This window comes from Schistocerca gregaria, chromosome 4 (assembly GCF_023897955.1).
Source record: "Schistocerca gregaria isolate iqSchGreg1 chromosome 4, iqSchGreg1.2, whole genome shotgun sequence".
In the NCBI taxonomy this organism is placed as follows: domain Eukaryota; kingdom Metazoa; phylum Arthropoda; class Insecta; order Orthoptera; family Acrididae; genus Schistocerca; species Schistocerca gregaria.
Genome location: NC_064923.1, coordinates 13,237,501 through 13,259,898, shown reverse-complemented (window position 1 = coordinate 13,259,898; position 22,398 = coordinate 13,237,501). Strand labels below are relative to the sequence as shown.

At 45.0% G+C, this 22,398-nt stretch overlaps 9 non-coding genes across 9 annotated transcripts; all 9 read right to left on the bottom strand.

The window, feature by feature from the left end:
* Nucleotides 1-1,065: 1,065 nt before the first annotated feature.
* Trnat-agu (transfer RNA threonine (anticodon AGU)) lies at nucleotides 1,066-1,137 on the bottom strand. The gene has a single exon. It is a non-coding gene; the product is annotated as a tRNA-Thr (tRNA).
* A 1,304-nt stretch (nucleotides 1,138-2,441) lies between these two features.
* Nucleotides 2,442-2,513, bottom strand: Trnat-agu (transfer RNA threonine (anticodon AGU)). The gene has a single exon. It is a non-coding gene; the product is annotated as a tRNA-Thr (tRNA).
* A 1,453-nt stretch (nucleotides 2,514-3,966) lies between these two features.
* Nucleotides 3,967-4,038, bottom strand: Trnat-agu (transfer RNA threonine (anticodon AGU)). Its single transcript has one exon. It is a non-coding gene; the product is annotated as a tRNA-Thr (tRNA).
* A 1,307-nt stretch (nucleotides 4,039-5,345) lies between these two features.
* Nucleotides 5,346-5,417, bottom strand: Trnat-agu (transfer RNA threonine (anticodon AGU)). The gene has a single exon. It is a non-coding gene; the product is annotated as a tRNA-Thr (tRNA).
* A 1,462-nt stretch (nucleotides 5,418-6,879) lies between these two features.
* Trnat-agu (transfer RNA threonine (anticodon AGU)) lies at nucleotides 6,880-6,951 on the bottom strand. Its single transcript has one exon. It is a non-coding gene; the product is annotated as a tRNA-Thr (tRNA).
* Nucleotides 6,952-8,398: 1,447 nt separating this feature from the next.
* Nucleotides 8,399-8,470, bottom strand: Trnat-agu (transfer RNA threonine (anticodon AGU)). Its single transcript has one exon. It is a non-coding gene; the product is annotated as a tRNA-Thr (tRNA).
* A 1,448-nt stretch (nucleotides 8,471-9,918) lies between these two features.
* Nucleotides 9,919-9,990, bottom strand: Trnat-agu (transfer RNA threonine (anticodon AGU)). Its single transcript has one exon. It is a non-coding gene; the product is annotated as a tRNA-Thr (tRNA).
* Nucleotides 9,991-19,809: 9,819 nt separating this feature from the next.
* Nucleotides 19,810-19,881, bottom strand: Trnat-agu (transfer RNA threonine (anticodon AGU)). Its single transcript has one exon. It is a non-coding gene; the product is annotated as a tRNA-Thr (tRNA).
* A 1,446-nt stretch (nucleotides 19,882-21,327) lies between these two features.
* On the bottom strand, nucleotides 21,328-21,399 carry Trnat-agu (transfer RNA threonine (anticodon AGU)). Its single transcript has one exon. It is a non-coding gene; the product is annotated as a tRNA-Thr (tRNA).
* Between the last annotated feature and the right edge of the window lie 999 nt (nucleotides 21,400-22,398).

Below are 22,398 nucleotides of genomic sequence, written 5' to 3'. Positions count from 1 at the left end.
TGACGGAGACGTAGGCAAAGTTTAAAGTTGCTATTTCCATTACACCACGTTAATCAGAAAAACGGTAAGTTACATCTGCAGAGGAACAAAATTCCGTTCCTCCCCACGTGGGGCTCGAACCCACGACCCTGGGATTAAGAGCCTTATGTTCTACCGACTGAGCTAGCCGCGCTGCCTCGGTGAATATATGCCGGTTAGCACGTCACACAGTACTCGTTTGGGTTGATTGGTCCCATACAGAACCTCCCCATGTTGCCTAATGTTTTCCTAACGTCACACTCGTCACGTAGTTCACTTTTATTTCATAATCATTTCTGAGAGGTAACAGAATTGCATGACAACCTGCAGAGCTAGTTTCGTCAAAATTAACACACATACTTGATGTGACCCATAAGCCGAACGAGTTACTTTCCGACGTTATTTTATATGTGCAAGTGCCAGTCAAAAACACGCGGCGACGGCAATATGCAAACCAATTCGCTAGTTAACACCGGTCTTGTTGTGCGTGTTTCAAGCTCAAGAGCATCTCCAAGCAGAAAATGGTCAACAGCAACGTTCACACGGTTTCGTACTGCTCAAGTGCTACACTAAAACGGTATGTTTCTTTTTCAGATCTGGAAAAACACGACCGAGAGAGGAATCAAACACGCAATCTTCGGATACGAAGTCCGACGCCTTATAGACTGGGAAACTAAACCACACACTTTGTGCATTCGGAAATGTAAGGCAGGGCGTCCCTCGCCGCATTTGCTACGATGTCCATTTGCTACTTCTGCAGAAGTGGCGGCGGCGGCGGCGGCGGCTACGACGACGACGACGACGACGACGACGACGACGACGACCGCGGAAGGCTCTGAGATATGTGAGAAATACATCTATAAAATATATTTCAGACTGTCCCATCCCACCTTATGCTGTACCGCTTTGGCAAATGCTTTATCTGCGCCATTCGCCTTAATCACATCTGAGAGTAATTCTTAATAAAACGCCTCTCGCTAATTGTTAGTCATCCCAGATACTGTTTGCTATAAGGCCACGACGCGCAACTGATATCCAAAATTCGTCTGCCTCCTGTGAGGATCGAACTCACGACCCCTGGTTTACTAGACCAGTGCTCAGCCACTGAGCTAAAGAGGCGCGGCCTAGCGGTACTTTTGCGTACTTCATCCTTACGGTCGTCTGGATCATCAGACTTCAGCTGACAACACTTCATATTACCGTCTAGTATTTGCAGCTATGGCGACCCATTACTGCTTGGCTACACATCTGACACGTAAAGGAAGTGCTCTCCAAATAACACCACTTGCATTTCAGAACATGTCTTTCACACATGTCTACAAAATCACCTTCACCTTCAAATACAGTTTCGTAGCGACTGACGGAGACGTAGGCAAAGTTTAAAGTTGCTATTTCCATTACATCACGTTAATCAGAAAAACGGTAAGTTACATCTGCAGAGGAACAAAATTCCGTTCCTCCCCACGTGGGGCTCGAACCCACGACCCTGGGATTAAGAGCCTTATGTTCTACCGACTGAGCTAGCCGCGCTGCCTCGGTGAGTATATGCCGGTTAGCACGTCACACAGTACTCGTTTGGGTTGATTGGTCCCATACAGAACCTCCCCATGTTGCCTAATGTTTTCCTAACGTCACACTCGTCACGTAGTTCACTTTTATTTCATAATCATTTCTGAAAGGTAACAGAATTGCATGACAACCTGCAGAGCTAGTTTCGTCAAAATTAACACACATACTTGATGTGGCTCATAAGCCGAACGAGTTACTTTCCGACGTTATTTTATATGTGCAAGTGCCAGTCAAAAACACGCGGCGACGGCAATATGCAAACCAATTCGCTAGTTAACACCGGTCTTGTTGTGCGTGTTTCAAGCTCAAGAGCATCTCCAAGCAGAAAATGGTCAACAGCAACGTTCACACGGTTTCGTACTGCTTAAGTGCTACACTAAAACGGTATGTTTCTTTTTCAGATCTGGAAAAACACGACCGAGAGAGGAATCAAACACGCAATCTTCGGATACGAAGTCCGACGCCTTATAGACTGGGAAACTAAACCACACACTTTGTGCATTCGGAAATGTAAGGCAGGGCGTCCCTCGCCGCATTTGCTACGATGTCCATTTGCTACTTCTGCAGAAGTGGCGGCGGCGGCGGCGGCGGCTACGACGACGACGACGACGACGACGACGACGACGACGACCGCGGAAGGCTCTGAGATATGTGAGAAATACATCTATAAAATATATTTCAGACTGTCCCATCCCACCTTATGCTGTACCGCTTTGGCAAATGCTTTATCTGCGCCATTCGCCTTAATCACATCTGAGAGTAATTCTTAATAAAACGCCTCTCGCTAATTGTTAGTCATCCCAGATACTGTTTGCTATAAGGCCACGACGCGCAACTGATATCCAAAATTCGTCTGCCTCCTGTGAGGATCGAACTCACGACCCCTGGTTTACTAGACCAGTACTCAGCCACTGAGCTAAAGAGGCGCGGCCTAGCGGTACTTTTGCGTACTTCATCCTTACGGTCGTCTGGATCATCAGACTTCAGCTGACAACACTTCATATTACCGTCTAATATTTGCAGCTATGGCGACCCATTACTGCTTGGCTACACATCTGACACGTAAAGGAAGTGCTCTCCAAATAACACCACTTGCATTTCAGAACATGTCTTTCACACATGTCTACAAAATCACCTTCACCTTCAAATACAGTTTCGTAGCGACTGACGGAGACGTAGGCAAAGTTTAAAGTTGCTATTTCCATTACATCACGTTAATCAGAAAAACGGTAAGTTACATCTGCAGAGGAACAAAATTCCGTTCCTCCCCACGTGGGGCTCGAACCCACGACCCTGGGATTAAGAGCCTTATGTTCTACCGACTGAGCTAGCCGCGCTGCCTCGGTGAGTATATGCTGGTTAGCACGTCACACAGTACTCGTTTGGGTTGATTGGTCCCATACAGAACCTCCCCATGTTGCCTAATGTTTTCCTAACGTCACACTCGTCACGTAGTTCACTTTTATTTCATAATCATTTCTGAAAGGTAACAGAATTGCATGACAACCTGCAGAGCTAGTTTCGTCAAAATTAACACACATACTTGATGTGGCTCATAAGCCGAACGAGTTACTTTCCGACGTTATTTTATATGTGCAAGTGCCAGTCAAAAACACGCGGCGACGGCAATATGCAAACCAATTCGCTAGTTAACACCGGTCTTGTTGTGCGTGTTTCAAGCTCAAGAGCATCTCCAAGCAGAAAATGGTCAACAGCAACGTTCACACGGTTTCGTACTGCTTAAGTGCTACACTAAAACGGTATGTTTCTTTTTCAGATCTGGAAAAACACGACCGAGAGAGGAATCAAACACGCAATCTTCGGATACGAAGTCCGACGCCTTATCCATTAGGCCACACGGTCACTGACAAACAAGTGGAACTTATATACGACTCATCTCAAAACGCTCACACCACTGAGGAGTTGTGTTTTCGTTCTACACAGACGCTGCCCCTTGCTCTTTCCCACCCATTTGATACATTCAACCTGCTACGAGACCTACCAAATATAGACTGGGAAACTAAACCACACACTTTGTGCATTCGGAAATGTAAGGCAGGGCGTCCCTCGCCGCATTTGCTACGATGTCCATTTGCTACTTCTGCAGAAGTGGCGACGACGACGACGACGACGACGACGACGACGACGACGACAACCGCGGAAGGCTCTGAGATATGTGAGAAATACATCTATAAAATATATTTCAGACTGTCCCATCCCACCTTATGCTGTACCGCTTTGGCAAATGCTTTATCTGCGCCATTCGCCTTAATCACATCTGAGAGTAATTCTTAATAAAACGCCTCTCGCTAATTGTTAGTCATCCCAGATACTGTTTGCTATAAGGCCACGACGCGCAACTGATATCCAAAATTCATCTGCCTCCTGTGAGGATCGAACTCACAACCCCTGGTTTACTAGACCAGTGCTCTGCCACTGAGCTAAAGAGGCGCGGCCTAGTGGTACTTTTGCGTACTTCATCCTTACGGTCGTCTGGATCATCAGACTTCAGCTGACAACACTTCATATTACCGTCTAATATTTGCAGCTATGGCGACCCATTACTGCTTGGCTACACATCTGACACGTAAAGGAAGTGCTCTCCAAATAACACCACTTGCATTTCAGAACATGTCTTTCACACATGTCTACAAAATCACCTTCACCTTCAAATACAGTTTCGTAGCGACTGACGGAGACGTAGGCAAAGTTTAAAGTTGCTATTTCCATTACACCACGTTAATCAGAAAAACGGTAAGTTACATCTGCAGAGGAACAAAATTCCGTTCCTCCCCACGTGGGGCTCGAACCCACGACCCTGGGATTAAGAGCCTTATGTTCTACCGACTGAGCTAGCCGCGCTGCCTCGGTGAGTATATGCCGGTTAGCACGTCACACAGTACTCGTTTGGGTTGATTGGTCCCATACAGAACCTCCCCATGTTGCCTAATGTTTTCCTAACGTCACACTCGTCACGTAGTTCACTTTTATTTCATAATCATTTCTGAGAGGTAACAGAATTGCATGACAACCTGCAGAGCTAGTTTCGTCAAAATTAACACACATACTTGATGTGACTCATAAGCCGAACGAGTTACTTTCCGACGTTATTTTATATGTGCAAGTGCCAGTCAAAAACACGCGGCGACGGCAATATGCAAACCAATTCGCTAGTTAACACCGGTCTTGTTGTGCGTGTTTCAAGCTCAAGAGCATCTCCAAGCAGAAAATGGTCAACAGCAACGTTCACACGGTTTCGTACTGCTCAAGTGCTACACTAAAACGGTATGTTTCTTTTTCAGATCTGGAAAAACACGACCGAGAGAGGAATCAAACACGCAATCTTCGGATACGAAGTCCGACGCCTTATAGACTGGGAAACTAAACCACACACTTTGTGCATTCGGAAATGTAAGGCAGGGCGTCCCTCGCCGCATTTGCTACGATGTCCATTTGCTACTTCTGCAGAAGTGGCGGCGGCGGCGGCGGCGGCTACGACGACGACGACGACGACGACGACGACGACGACGACGACCGCGGAAGGCTCTGAGATATGTGAGAAATACATCTATAAAATATATTTCAGACTGTCCCATCCCACCTTATGCTGTACCGCTTTGGCAAATGCTTTATCTGCGCCATTCACCTTAATCACATCTGAGAGTAATTCTTAATAAAACGCCTCTCGCTAATTGTTAGTCATCCCAGATACTGTTTGCTATAAGGCCACGACGCGCAACTGATATCCAAAATTCGTCTGCCTCCTGTGAGGATCGAACTCACGACCCCTGGTTTACTAGACCAGTGCTCAGCCACTGAGCTAAAGAGGCGCGGCCTAGCGGTACTTTTGCGTACTTCATCCTTACGGTCGTCTGGATCATCAGACTTCAGCTGACAACACTTCATATTACCGTCTAGTATTTGCAGCTATGGCGACCCATTACTGCTTGGCTACACATCTGACACGTAAAGGAAGTGCTCTCCAAATAACACCACTTGCATTTCAGAACATGTCTTTCACACATGTCTACAAAATCACCTTCACCTTCAAATACAGTTTCGTAGCGACTGACGGAGACGTAGGCAAAGTTTAAAGTTGCTATTTCCATTACATCACGTTAATCAGAAAAACGGTAAGTTACATCTGCAGAGGAACAAAATTCCGTTCCTCCCCACGTGGGGCTCGAACCCACGACCCTGGGATTAAGAGCCTTATGTTCTACCGACTGAGCTAGCCGCGCTGCCTCGGTGAGTATATGCCGGTTAGCACGTCACACAGTACTCGTTTGGGTTGATTGGTCCCATACAGAACCTCCCCATGTTGCCTAATGTTTTCCTAACGTCACACTCGTCACGTAGTTCACTTTTATTTCATAATCATTTCTGAAAGGTAACAGAATTGCATGACAACCTGCAGAGCTAGTTTCGTCAAAATTAACACACATACTTGATGTGGCTCATAAGCCGAACGAGTTACTTTCCGACGTTATTTTATATGTGCAAGTGCCAGTCAAAAACACGCGGCGACGGCAATATGCAAACCAATTCGCTAGTTAACACCGGTCTTGTTGTGCGTGTTTCAAGCTCAAGAGCATCTCCAAGCAGAAAATGGTCAACAGCAACGTTCACACGGTTTCGTACTGCTTAAGTGCTACACTAAAACGGTATGTTTCTTTTTCAGATCTGGAAAAACACGACCGAGAGAGGAATCAAACACGCAATCTTCGGATACGAAGTCCGACGCCTTATCCATTAGGCCACACGGTCACTGACAAACAAGTGGAACTTATATACGACTCATCTCAAAACGCTCACACCACTGAGGAGTTGTGTTTTCGTTCTACACAGACGCTGCCCCTTGCTCTTTCCCACCCATTTGATACATTCAACCTGCTACGAGACCTACCAAATATAGACTGGGAAACTAAACCACACACTTTGTGCATTCGGAAATGTAAGGCAGGGCGTCCCTCGCCGCATTTGCTACGATGTCCATTTGCTACTTCTGCAGAAGTGGCGACGACGACGACGACGACGACGACGACGACGACGACGACGACGACGACAACCGCGGAAGGCTCTGAGATATGTGAGAAATACATCTATAAAATATATTTCAGACTGTCCCATCCCACCTTATGCTGTACCGCTTTGGCAAATGCTTTATCTGCGCCATTCGCCTTAATCACATCTGAGAGTAATTCTTAATAAAACGCCTCTCGCTAATTGTTAGTCATCCCAGATACTGTTTGCTATAAGGCCACGACGCGCAACTGATATCCAAAATTCATCTGCCTCCTGTGAGGATCGAACTCACAACCCCTGGTTTACTAGACCAGTGCTCTGCCACTGAGCTAAAGAGGCGCGGCCTAGTGGTACTTTTGCGTACTTCATCCTTACGGTCGTCTGGATCATCAGACTTCAGCTGACAACACTTCATATTACCGTCTAATATTTGCAGCTATGGCGACCCATTACTGCTTGGCTACACATCTGACACGTAAACGAAGTGCTCTCCAAATAACACCACTTGCATTTCAGAACATGTCTTTCACACATGTCTACAAAATCACCTTCACCTTCAAATACAGTTTCCTTGCGACTGACGGAGACGTAGGCAAAGTTTAAAGTTGCTATTTCCATTACACCACGTTAATCAGAAAAACGGTAAGTTACATCTGCAGAGGAACAAAATTCCGTTCCTCCCCACGTGGGGCTCGAACCCACGACCCTGGGATTAAGAGCCTTATGTTCTACCGACTGAGCTAGCCGCGCTGCCTCGGTGAGTATATGCCGGTTAGCACGTCACACAGTACTCGTTTGGGTTGATTGGTCCCATACAGAACCTCCCCATGTTGCCTAATGTTTTCCTAACGTCACACTCGTCACGTAGTTCACTTTTATTTCATAATCATTTCTGAGAGGTAACAGAATTGCATGACAACCTGCAGAGCTAGTTTCGTCAAAATTAACACACATACTTGATGTGACTCATAAGCCGAACGAGTTACTTTCCGACGTTATTTTATATGTGCAAGTGCCAGTCAAAAACACGCGGCGACGGCAATATGCAAACCAATTCGCTAGTTAACACCGGTCTTGTTGTGCGTGTTTCAAGCTCAAGAGCATCTCCAAGCAGAAAATGGTCAACAGCAACGTTCACACGGTTTCGTACTGCTCAAGTGCTACACTAAAACGGTATGTTTCTTTTTCAGATCTGGAAAAACACGACCGAGAGAGGAATCAAACACGCAATCTTCGGATACGAAGTCCGACGCCTTATCCATTAGGCCACACGGTCACTGACAAACAAGTGGAGCTTATATACGACTCATCTCAAAACGCTCACACCACTGAGGAGTTGTGTTTTCGTTCTACACAGACGCTGCCCCTTGCTCTTTCCCACCCATTTGATACATTCAACCTGCTACGAGACCTACCAAATATAGACTGGGAAACTAAACCACACACTTTGTGCATTCGGAAATGTAAGGCAGGGCGTCCCTCGCCGCATTTGCTACGATGTCCATTTGCTACTTCTGCAGAAGTGGCGACGACGACGACGACGACGACGACGACGACGACAACCGTGGAAGGCTCTGAGATATGTGAGAAATACATCTATAAAATATATTTCAGACTGTCCCATCCCACCTTATGCTGTACCGCTTTGGCAAATGCTTTATCTGCGCCATTCGCCTTAATCACATCTGAGAGTAATTCTTAATAAAACGCCTCTCGCTAATTGTTAGTCATCCCAGATACTGTTTGCTATAAGGCCACGACGCGCAACTGATATCCAAAATTCGTCTGCCTCCTGTGAGGATCGAACTCACGACCCCTGGTTTACTAGACCAGTGCTCTGCCACTGAGCTAAAGAGGCGCGGCCTAGCGGTACTTTTGCGTACTTCATCCTTACGGTCGTCTGGATCATCAGACTTCAGCTGACAACACTTCATATTACCGTCTAATATTTGCAGCTATGGCGACCCATTACTGCTTGGCTACACATCTGACACGTAAACGAAGTGCTCTCCAAATAACACCACTTGCATTTCAGAACATGTCTTTCACACATGTCTACAAAAATCACCTTCACCTTCAAATACAGTTTCCTTGCGACTGACGGAGACGTAGGCAAAGTTTAAAGTTGCTATTTCCATTACATCACGTTAATCAGAAAAACGGTAAGTTACATCTGCAGAGGAACAAAATTCCGTTCCTCCCCACGTGGGGCTCGAACCCACGACCCTGGGATTAAGAGCCTTATGTTCTACCGACTGAGCTAGCCGCGCTGCCTCGGTGAGTATATGCCGGTTAGCACGTCACACAGTACTCGTTTGGGTTGATTGGTCCCATACAGAACCTCCCCATGTTGCCTAATGTTTTCCTAACGTCACACTCGTCACGTAGTTCACTTTTATTTCATAATCATTTCTGAGAGGTAACAGAATTGCATGACAACCTGCAGAGCTAGTTTCGTCAAAATTAACACACATACTTGATGTGACTCATAAGCCGAACGAGTTACTTTCCGACGTTATTTTATATGTGCAAGTGCCAGTCAAAAACACGCGGCGACGGCAATATGCAAACCAATTCGCTAGTTAACACCGGTCTTGTTGTGCGTGTTTCAAGCTCAAGAGCATCTCCAAGCAGAAAATGGTCAACAGCAACGTTCACACGGTTTCGTACTGCTCAAGTGCTACACTAAAACGGTATGTTTCTTTTTCAGATCTGGAAAAACACGACCGAGAGAGGAATCAAACACGCAATCTTCGGATACGAAGTCCGACGCCTTATCCATTAGGCCACACGGTCACTGACAAACAAGTGGAGCTTATATACGACTCATCTCAAAACGCTCACACCACTGAGGAGTTGTGTTTTCGTTCTACACAGACGCTGCCCCTTGCTCTTTCCCACCCATTTGATACATTCAACCTGCTACGAGACCTACCAAATATAGACTGGGAAACTAAACCACACACTTTGTGCATTCGGAAATGTAAGGCAGGGCGTCCCTCGCCGCATTTGCTACGATGTCCATTTGCTACTTCTGCAGAAGTGGCGACGACGACGACGACGACGACGACGACGACGACAACCGTGGAAGGCTCTGAGATATGTGAGAAATACATCTATAAAATATATTTCAGACTGTCCCATCCCACCTTATGCTGTACCGCTTTGGCAAATGCTTTATCTGCGCCATTCGCCTTAATCACATCTGAGAGTAATTCTTAATAAAACGCCTCTCGCTAATTGTTAGTCATCCCAGATACTGTTTGCTATAAGGCCACGACGCGCAACTGATATCCAAAATTCGTCTGCCTCCTGTGAGGATCGAACTCACGACCCCTGGTTTACTAGACCAGTGCTCTGCCACTGAGCTAAAGAGGCGCGGCCTAGCGGTACTTTTGCGTACTTCATCCTTACGGTCGTCTGGATCATCAGACTTCAGCTGACAACACTTCATATTACCGTCTAATATTTGCAGCTATGGCGACCCATTACTGCTTGGCTACACATCTGACACGTAAACGAAGTGCTCTCCAAATAACACCACTTGCATTTCAGAACATGTCTTTCACACATGTCTACAAAAATCACCTTCACCTTCAAATACAGTTTCCTTGCGACTGACGGAGACGTAGGCAAAGTTTAAAGTTGCTATTTCCATTACATCACGTTAATCAGAAAAACGGTAAGTTACATCTGCAGAGGAACAAAATTCCGTTCCTCCCCACGTGGGGCTCGAACCCACGACCCTGGGATTAAGAGCCTTATGTTCTACCGACTGAGCTAGCCGCGCTGCCTCGGTGAGTATATGCCGGTTAGCACGTCACACAGTACTCGTTTGGGTTGATTGGTCCCATACAGAACCTCCCCATGTTGCCTAATGTTTTCCTAACGTCACACTCGTCACGTAGTTCACTTTTATTTCATAATCATTTCTGAGAGGTAACAGAATTGCATGACAACCTGCAGAGCTAGTTTCGTCAAAATTAACACACATACTTGATGTGACTCATAAGCCGAACGAGTTACTTTCCGACGTTATTTTAGATGTGCAAGTGCCAGTCAAAAACACGCGGCGACGGCAATATGCAAACCAATTCGCTAGTTAACACCGGTCTTGTTGTGCGTGTTTTAAGCTGAAGAGCATCTCCAAGCAGAAAATGGTCAACAGCAACATTCACACGGTTTCGTACTGCTCAAGTGCTACACTAAAACGGTATGTTTGTTTTTCAGATCTGGAAAAACACGACCGAGAGAGGAATCAAACACGCAATCTTCGGATACGAAGTCCGACGCCTTATCCATTAGGCCACACGGTCACTGACAAACAAGTGGAGCTTATATACGACTCATCTCAAAACGCTCACACCACTGAGGAGTTGTGTTTTCGTTCTACACAGACGCTGCCCCTTGCTCTTTCCCACCCATTTGATACATTCAACCTGCTACGAGACCTACCAAATATAGACTGGGAAACTAAACCACACACTTTGTGCATTCGGAAATGTAAGGCAGGGCGTCCCTCGCCGCATTTGCTACGATGTCCATTTGCTACTTCTGCAGAAGTGGCGGCGACGACGACGACGACGACGACGACGACGACGACGACGACCGCGGAAGGCTCTGAGATATGTGAGAAATACATCTATAAAATATATTTCAGACTGTCCCATCCCACCTTATGCTGTACCGCTTTGGCAAATGCTTTATCTGCGCCATTCGCCTTAATCACATCTGAGAGTAATTCTTAATAAAATGCCTCTCGCTAATTGTTAGTCATCCCAGATACTGTTTGCTATAAGGCCACGACGCGCAACTGATATCCAAAATTCATCTGCCTCCCGTGAGGATCGAACTCACGACCCCTGGTTTACTAGACCAGTGCTCTGCCACTTTTTTTTTTTTTTTTTTGCTACATTAAAACGTTATGTTTCTTTTTCAGAACTGGAAAAACACAAGCGTGACAGCATTCGAACCTGTAATCTTCAGATCCGAAGTCCGACGCCTTATCCATTTTTTTTTTTTTTTTTTTTTTTCATATTATCTCCACGTCACTTCCCACTATGCTACGGACACACCGCCTCATGTCGTTTACTGTTGGGCAATCATTGCATGGAGCTGTTACTAATTAAACGTCCTCTGAATGCTCTCTACGAACTCATCACGCTGGGCTCGTAACTGTCTATCGACGAAAGCTGACACACGATGAAAATCAAATTGCAGTAGCTTTTACGTCTCATACGTTGAAGCAGAGGAGCTTCGTGTTTTGTCGACACTCACTTGCCAACTGGAAAATTCACAAGCGTCTCGAATGCAATGTTTCCCACGTGTTTGCCCATTTCACGGTTCCGTTGGAGACGCTCTTCGCGTCTTAACACAAAAACGAAACGCAGTCGGTAGGACTCGAACCTACGCTCCCAGAGGGAATCTGATTTCTAGTCAGACGCCTTAACCACTTTTTTTTTTTTTTTTTTATTTTAAGGATTCGAGTCTGTAATCTTGAGATCCGAAGTCCAACGCCTGATCCATTTTTTTTTTTTTTTTTTTTTTTTTTTTTTGCACTATCGTCAATGCAGTGGCAGCAAGGAAAAACTTTCAAAAATTGCCGTGACCAGGATTCGAACCTGGGTTATTGCGGCCACAACGCAATGTCCTAACCACTTTTTTTTTTTTTTTTTTTTTATATAAGCAGCATGAGGCAGGCGGAGGCAAAGCGGGCAGGGGTCAAAATCTCGAGGCCTGGCCGCGATGTCTCCACCCAGTCCTGTTGCTGAGGCGTGTCTTTATCATAGTTTTCAATAAGAAATTTTACATCTTGTGTATACGTAGATATATGCTGTTTTGCCTTCGAAATCCTGAACCAAAAGATGCTTCATTTGAAACAAAAAATTTATGTCATGCCGAGGCAATAGAGATTGAAGGTTATAGCTTTAGTGCTCTTTTTTTTTTTTTTTTTTTTTTTTTTTTTTTTTTTTTTTTTTTTTTTTTCTCGTCCACTGCTTCTCGGCAACCTAGCATACTTCTTTGTAATATATAATAAAGTTGTAGGAAGTAGTGGACCCTGAACCTGTATATTATTTTTTTAATTTCTGTTTAGTTTTTTTATTGTTATTATTATTATTTTTGTTTGTTTGTTATTTTTTTTATTGTAAAAGAAAAATCTTCATGGAATGTGAAGAAGGAGTTTTATGTTAAGGCACTAATTCCATAGCCTCCTTTCCTTCTTGAGATTAATAATAATAATAAAAAAGTATGTTCCCTTCCATGGAAACAAATGAGACTTCCTTCTCAGTCATAAAATGAATGTATAAGAAAACAATTTATCTTTAACCCTGCGATACTGGCTTTCGGCTTCGGCTTCTTCTGTGCAATAAACAAAATAGCCTTCTTTGCCAGCAGAGGATAAGTGATTGTAATATGAAACTGTAAAATTGTACTTCTCCCCAATTGTTTTTGTTTAAGCGTCGTTTCGCTTAAATAAACGATTTTTGTTTATCTCGTTGGCTTGTCAACCAATGCCCAGTCGCTCGAATACAATTTTAAGCATATTGCCGTAGTTTTTCTTGTGGTCTTTATATTTCAGGGCGTTATAAAAAGCACACTTCAAGTACATGTAAAAATCAGTGGAATTGTCATTTCCCAGGTGATTAATTACGTAATTCACATAGTGTCCCATTAACCAATGGACCGAGTTGTTTTTTGCTGCTGGAAAATAGCAAGTCTGAGGCCTGAGGAAAGTAACAGGGGGAAAATTTTCCACCGAAGATCTCGTAAGAAAAGCCAGTTGTTCCCTAATCCAATTACAGAGTTGTAGATTGCCACCGCACGTGAATCTGTGCACTAACGTGTCGATCAATTTACATTTGAGACATAGATTCGTGTCGCTAACGCCGATTGCATGTAACCTTTCATTGGTGCTTACGGTCTCATTCACTGTTTTATACCACGCTGACTTGACGTCCGATGGTAGACCACGCATATTAATATTTTTCCATATGGCGTCCCAATCAGTGTGTGGGTATTTACTTTCCAATTTGTTTCTCCCCTCCATTTTCTTTCGATGGCACAGAATATCGCGGGCCGTGATCCGTCGTGAGTTGATGATGACACCGCCGAGATAGCTGAATTCCACAAAATATACACGAACGTACTGGAGCCGGTTATTTATTTTTTGCACATTCACCGGCGCCTGTAAACTGGCAGGCCTGACAACTTCAAATAATTTAGTTGTAATGCTATCAGCGTGGTCGCTAAGGATAGTGGCGGTCCTTTTTATAAAAAGCGCAGACGCCTTATTTCTGATGTCAACTAACCCCAAACCTCCATTCCTGGGATCTAAGGTCGCAGTTTTTGCGTCGACTCTGAATATATCCCCTCTCCAAAGATAGCTGGCAATGGTAGACATTATCTTTTTTCCAATCATTTTCGGTAGTGGGAAGATCTGTGCTATAAAGTAACTCCTGGAGAGAATGCAGTGGTTAATGAAAATCACCCTCTGAACTTGGTTCATGTTACGGTGGAGGTTTTCCCTTGTTGTTCCAAGAAGTTGTCCCGACGTATTTCTCCAATTGATAGCTGCCATTTTTAACGGACAAGGTGTCAGTGTTATTCCTAGTGCTTTGCATTGGGTGACCATTGTGGCCCAGGCTAAGGTGGTATGTTGAAAACCCCGCAGGTTTAGGAGTTTGCTTTTGTTTGCGTTGACACCTGCTCCGGAGACTCTACAGTACTTTTTAATTAGCGTTTCCAATTTCAAAATGTCGTCGGGATTTCGCAGGACGACTCCGACATCATCGGCATAGGCGTTTATGACTGTTCGATGACCAGATAATGTGATGCCAGTTAGAGTGGCATGAACACTGCGGAGGAAAGGTTCTAATGAAAGCACGAATAGGAACATGGAAAGGGGGCTTCCTTGAGGAACGCCGCGCCTGATCTGAATCTGCTTTGTCCTCTGGCAGTTAACTGATATACAAGCGCTGATGCCTGTTGCAACATTTCTGATCACACTTACGACTCGCTCATTAAAACCTATTTTGTTCAGTGTGGCACTAAGGAATCTATGATCCACACGATCAAATGCTTTCTGGAAGTCAATAAACATGATAGCACATTTTATGGTGGTCACAGCAGTGATTGCAATTATATCTCTATATTCAGCTATGCTTTTGACAATGCTCTTGGTAGGCACACAGGACTGGTATGGACTTACTATCTTTTTGGCCAACTGTGAGAGTCTGTTCTTTAAAATTCTGCCGATGATTTTATAATCGGAGTTTAACAGGGAGATAGGACGAAAGTTGTTGAGGTTTCTTTTTGCAGCATTTTTTGGGATTAGTATTATTGTGCTCTCTTTAAAAACAGCAGGTAAATGCTTTCCCTGAAGCACCTCGTTCGTCATTCGGGTAAACATGTCACCAATCAGTGGCCAGTATCGTTTATAAAATTCAACAGGCAAACCATCCGGTCCCGGCGATTTCCTCAGAGGAGATTTGCAGATGATTCTGTGGATATCTTCGTTAGTACACTCAACGAGAAGGTCTTCGTTTTCCTCGTCCGAGACCTGTGGAGCTATGTAACTAAGGAACTCATCGAAGGACTCTTCACATACCGGTTTGGCAGTGTATAGGTCTTCGTAATATTTGTGCACTGCATTGACGATGTCTCTCTGAGTCGTGAGTGTCTCGCCAGTTTCAGACTGAAGTCCATCAATGAAGGTGCGTCTCCTGTTTCTTTCGTGCTTCAGTAGATGGTACAAGGAAGCATGTTCATCCTCCACGACTGTCTTAGCCTTGGATTTTAATTTCAGACCCTCCATCTGCTGTCTTTTAAGACTGAGCAATTTGGCCTTAGTTTGCTTGATATCTGCCAGACGGACGTTGGAAGTGTTTGCCTGCTCATATAAATTTCGCAGCACGGTATAATAAAATTCTATGGAATTTTTCAAGTCTTTCGATCGTTGTACAGTATACTGGATGAGAACTTTTCTCAGTTTAGGCTTTGCCCTGTTGCACCACCAGTCTAGTACTGAGACGTGTCTATCTGCAGAGCGGAGGCACAATGCCCACGCTTCTGTCAAACTTTCTTCTAATCCGTCGTCCTGCATCAGTGACGTATTAAGGTGCCATGAACTTCTAAAACGGCGAGTGGGTTGCGCAGTAAGGTTGATGGAAGCTAGCACGGAGCTATGATCAGAAAAGTAAACTGGAATCGTCTCTGCTTTAATGAAGGAGCTAACTAGACTTTGCGATATGTAGAGTCTGTCGATCCTGCTACGTGAGTGAGGACCTAGGAATGTAAATGCCACAAATGTGGGATACATTATTTCCCAAGCATCTTTAAGCTGTAAAACAGTGACGAAACGCTTCAGTTCATTGCAGGTATTGAAATTCGGAACCTGGTCTTTCTTATTTATCACACAATTAAAATCACCGCCTATTATAAGATCTTTTGGGTTTTTCCGTAATAAATAAATGATTTCTTCTTTATAGAACTGTGCTCTTTCCATTCTATTAGATGTGCCAGAAGGGGCATACAGATTGATAAGGGTAGAACCAAAGACTTTTATACCTATCGCTCTGCCGGAGTCCAACCTCTCGATATCCGAGACAGGAATCCCCTCCCTGACTAAAATTGCTGTACCGACGTTGGTGTCAAGTGAGACATTTAAAATCGCCAAATATCCAGGCACTGTAAGATTAGTCAGCACTACTTCCTGTAGGAAAGCAATGTCCGTCCCTGACTCATATAAATAATCCTTGAGCGCTGTAACTTTAGTCACGGATGTAATCCTGTTAATATTGATAGTCGTAATTGTATATGCCTGGGACATTTAGTTTGCATAAAAAGTAAATAAGTGATTAAGAAGATAACAAAATATTAATAAAAAAAAAAAAAGAGATGTGCTGCTCCTAGAAGGGAGAAACGACTCTGCTTAAACAAACATCTAAAAGAATAGTCAGTATTTGAAGCTCGGTAAACACTTCATCTGGTTCCTCTGAAATATGACTAAGACAGTAGTACAATTAGAAATGAAACTGGTTCAACAAAATCCTTTTTTTTTTCATCTTACAGCCTCATTTTGGTGCAGGATTCCGAACATCTCGGGTTTTAGTTTTACCGAGGGGCTTTGCATCACTAGTGTCACTTGAAGGTACCTCCTTAGGTCTTTCCGTGACGATTTCATACAAGACGTTCTTGGCCGTCGCTTCCTCTTGTGCTGGTTGTTGTTTGCTTTGGTTACGGGAAGCTTTGAGATTAGGTTGCAGTTTGAGTCGGCGTCTTCGGACATCTTGGTTCAACGCGCCGTCATTCGGATTGTCTATCTTTACCACCGTTGTGACCGAAGCTGTCTCAACAGCGTCCTTTTTACGAGTGCCATTTCCTTGTTCTTCCGTCACTAGCTCCAGAGCACTGACTGAGTCGGCGGTTTGTGGGTCTGTAAATTCTTGAGTTGGGTTCCGCTCCGTCACCTCTTGTGCTTCGGAGTGCGCCTCTTCCGTCTCCGCGACAATCGTTACTGCGTCCCCTCCGTGGACCGTTTGTACCCGTTCAGCCGCCGACAGCGGCCGGGTTGCCTTAGCGGCTGTCGTCACGTCAATACATGTACTGTTTGTTTCCTCGAGCACATCCGCATTACACTGCTTCTGCTTGCGGGTGGAAGGCGAATTACGGGCGGACTCGCCGTCCGAGCCGTCATCGGTCATTTCCAACGGTCGCTTCTTATTCTGGAGATCGCAATCGGGAACAGAAGGGTGTGATGTAATGACGCTCAGGGGAGGGAACTCCGTAGTAGTTATGGCGGGCACTGCAGAAGTACATGCACCACTGTCGTTAACCGAAAGAAGGGAAGTGCTATTTGGTAAGACATCGCTGAGGGTCAGTTTTTGACGCTGTGTTAGATTGTTCCGAAGAACAAAAACACGGCGCGGACAATCTTGTCGGAAATGACCTGTCTCATTGCAAATATTGCACGTGCGCTCCTGACCAGAATACACAACATGTGCTTTATGGCCTGCAACGGATATATGGGACGGAATGTTGGCTTTCACCTCCATTTCAACGGATCTAATGCCATTAAAACACTGTATCTTGTATAGCTTCGACCATCTTTCGTTATAGATAGATTTAACTTCGCCATATTTAGATAGAGCGTCCTTGATCAACTGATTATCAATTTCAATTGGAACATTCAAAATCCTGACATTGGTGTACATGATATCAGCTTTTCGTACAGAGACATTACTTTTTGAACCGTCTCGATGAACAAATTCGACGGAATTACCCCATTTTGCAAGCAACTTATCGACTGTCACTGAGTTCAGAAATTTAACAAAGACACAGTATTTTTCAGCATCTAATTGCGTGGTATGAACAGAGTCAGAATTTATACCGATTACCTCAGTCAGCCAATCGTGGATTTCCAGCGCAGTGGGTTGGACCGGCCGTGTTTCTTTCTCGAACGAGAAGACTAAAGTATTCTTCCTGACGGTGTCAGACATGGTCGTCGGTTCCGACGAAATTCCGGCAACAACCGAAATTGCGGCGAAGCACGAGACGTGGAACGGACGAAAGCACTATAAAAACACTTATCAGAGACACCACTCAAAAAATAACAGCGAAAATGTACAGCGAACTTCACGTAAACACCAAACACCGGCGATAGCGCTAACGTACGCGGAGTAAACAACAAGCACGTCCGACCGCGGCGACGGCTAAAGCCAGAATGACATCACTGAGCTAAAGAGGCGCGGCCTAGCGGTACTTTTGCGTACTTCATCCTTGCGGTCGTCTGGATCATCAGACTTCAGCTGACAACACTTCATATTACCGTCTAATATTTGCAGCTATGGCGACCCATTACTGCTTGGCTACACATCTGACACGTAAACGAAGTGCTCTCCAAATAACACCACTTGCATTTCAGAACATGTCTTTCACACATGTCTACAAAAATCACCTTCACCTTCAAATACAGTTTCCTTGCGACTGACGGAGACGTAGGCAAAGTTTAAAGTTGCTATTTCCATTACATCACGTTAATCAGAGGGACGGTAAGTTACATCTGCAGAGGAACAAAATTCCGTTCCTCCCCACGTGGGGCTCGAACCCACGACCCTGGGATTAAGAGCCTTATGTTCTACCGACTGAGCTAGCCGCGCTGCCTCGGTGAGTATATGCCGGTTAGCACGTCACACAGTACTCGTTTGGGTTGATTGGTCCCATACAGAACCTCCCCATGTTGCCTAATGTTTTCCTAACGTCACACTCGTCACGTAGTTCACTTTTATTTCATAATCATTTCTGAGAGGTAACAGAATTGCATGACAACCTGCAGAGCTAGTTTCGTCAAAATTAACACACATACTTGATGTGACTCATAAGCCGAACGAGTTACTTTCCGACGTTATTTTATATGTGCAAGTGCCAGTCAAAAACACGCGGCGACGGCAATATGCAAACCAATTCGCTAGTTAACACCGGTCTTGTTGTGCGTGTTTCAAGCTCAAGAGCATCTCCAAGCAGAAAATGGTCAACAGCAACGTTCACACGGTTTCGTACTGCTCAAGTGCTACACTAAAACGGTATGTTTCTTTTTCAGATCTGGAAAAACACGACCGAGAGAGGAATCAAACACGCAATCTTCGGATACGAAGTCCGACGCCTTATCCATTAGGCCACACGGTCACTGACAAACAAGTGGAACTTATATACGACTCATCTCAAAATGCTCACACCACTGACGAGTTGTGTTTTCGTTCTACACAGACGCTGCCCCTTGCTCTTTCCCACCCATTTGATACATTCAACCTGCTACGAGACCTACCAAATATAGACTGGGAAACTAAACCACACACTTTGTGCATTCGGAAATGTAAGGCAGGGCGTCCCTCGCCGCATTTGCTACGATGTCCATTTGCTACTTCTGCAGAAGTGGCGGCGGCGGCGACGACGACGACGACGACGACGACGACGACCGCGGAAGGCTCTGAGATATGTGAGAAATACATCTGTAAAATATATTTCAGACTCTCCCATCCCACCTTATGCTGTACCGCTTTGGCAAATGCTTTATCTGCGCCATTCGCCTTAATCACATCTGAGAGTAATTCTTAATAAAACGCCTCTCGCTAATTGTTAGTCATCCCACATACTGTTTGCTATAAGGCCACGACGCGCAACTGATATCCAAAATTCGTCTGCCTCCTGTGAGGATCGAACTCACGACCCCTGGTTTACTAGACCAGTGCTCTGCCACTGAGCTAAAGAGGCGCGGCCTAGCGGTACTTTTGCGTACTTCATCCTTACGGTCGTCTGGATCATCAGACTTCAGCTGACAACACTTCATATTACCGTCTAATATTTGCAGCTATGGCGACCCATTACTGCTTGGCTACACATCTGACACGTAAACGAAGTGCTCTCCAAATAACACCACTTGCATTTCAGAACATGTCTTTCACACATGTCTACAAAATCACCTTCACCTTCAAATACAGTTTCGAGCGACTGACGGAGACGTAGGCAAAGTTTAAAGTTGCTATTTCCATTACATCACGTTAATCAGAAAAACGGTAAGTTACATCTGCAGAGGAACAAAATTCCGTTCCTCCCCACGTGGGGCTCGAACCCACGACCCTGGGATTAGGAGCCTTATGTTCTACCGACTGAGCTAGCCGTGCTGCCTCGGTGAGTGTATGCCGGTTAGCACGTCACACAGTACTCGTTTGGGTTGATTGGTCCCATACAGAACCTCCCCATGTTGCCTAATGTTTTCCTAACGTCACACTCGTCACGTAGTTCACTTTTATTTCATAATCATTTCTGGGAGGTAACAGAATTGCATGACAACCTGCAGAGCTAGTTTCGTCAAAATTAACACACATACTTGATGTGACTCATAAGCCGAACGAGTTACTTTCCGACGTTATTTTATATGTGCAAGTGCCAGTCAAAAACACGCGGCGACGGCAATATGCAAACCAATTCGCTAGTTAACACCGGTCTTGTTGTGCGTGTTTTAAGCTGAAGAGCATCTCCAAGCAGAAAATAATCAATAGCAACATTCACACGGTTTCGTACTGCTCAAGTGCTACACTAAAACGGTATGTTTCTTTCTCAGATCTGGAAAAATACGACCGAGAGAGGAATCAAACACGCAATCTTCGGATACGAAGTCCGACGCCTTATCCATTAGGCCACACGGTCACTGACAAACAAGTGGAACTTATATACGACTCATCTCAAAACGCTCACACCACTGAGGAGTTGTGTTTTCGTTCTACACAGACGCTGCCCCTTGCTCTTTCCCACCCATTTGATACATTCAACCTGCTACGAGACCTACCAAATATAGACTGGGAAACTAAACCACACACTTTGTGCATTCGGAAATGTAAGGCAGGGCGTCCCTCGCCGCATTAGCTACGATGTCCATTTGCTACTTCTGCAGAAGTGGCGACGACGACGACGACGACGACGACGACGACGACAACCGCGGAAGGCTCTGAGATATGTGAGAAATACATCTATAAAATATATTTCAGACTGTCCCATCCCACCTTATGCTGTACCGCTTTGGCAAATGCTTTATCTGCGCCATTCGCCTTAATCACATCTGAGAGTAATTCTTAATAAAACGCCTCTCGCTAATTGTTAGTCATCCCACATACTGTTTGCTATAAGGCCACGACGCGCAACTGATATCCAAAATTCGTCTGCCTCCTGTGAGGATCGAACTCACGACCCCTGGTTTACTAGACCAGTGCTCTGCCACTGAGCTAAAGAGGCGCGGCCTAGCGGTACTTTTGCGTACTTCATCCTTACGGTCGTCTGGATCATCAGACTTCAGCTGACAACACTTCATATTACCGTCTAATATTTGCAGCTATGGCGACCCATTACTGCTTGGCTACACATCTGACACGTAAACGAAGTGCTCTCCAAATAACACCACTTGCATTTCAGAACATGTCTTTCACACATGTCTACAAAATCACCTTCACCTTCAAATACAGTTTCGTAGCGACTGACGGAGACGTAGGCAAAGTTTAAAGTTGCTATTTCCATTACATCACGTTAATCAGAAAAACGGTAAGTTACATCTGCAGAGGAACAAAATTCCGTTCCTCCCCACGTGGGGCTCGAACCCACGACCCTAGGATTAAGAGCCTCATGTTCTACCGACTGAGCTAGCCGCGATGCGTCGGTGAGTATATGCCGGTTAGCACGTCACACAGTACTCGTTTGGTTTGATTGGTCCCATACAGAACCTCCCCATGTTGCCTTATGTTTTCCTAACGTCACACTCGTCACGTAGTTCACTTTTATTTCATAATCATTTCTGAGAGGTAACAGAATTGCATGACAACCTGCAGAGCTAGTTTCGTCAAAATTAACACACATACTTGATGTGACTCATAAGCCGAACGAGTTACTTTCCGACGTTATTTTAGATGTGCAAGTGCCAGTCAAAAACACGCGGCGACGGCAATATGCAAACCAATTCGCTAGTTAACACCGGTCTTGTTGTGCGTGTTTTAAGCTGAAGAGCATCTCCAAGCAGAAAATGGTCAACAGCAACATTCACACGGTTTCGTACTGCTCAAGTGCTACACTAAAACGGTATGTTTCTTTTTCAGATCTGGAAATCACGACCGAGAGAGGAATCAAACACGCAATCTTCGGATACGAAGTCCGACGCCTTATCCATTAGGCCACACGGTCACTGACAAACAAGTGGAACTTATATACGACTCATCTCAAAACGCTCACACCACTGAGGAGTTG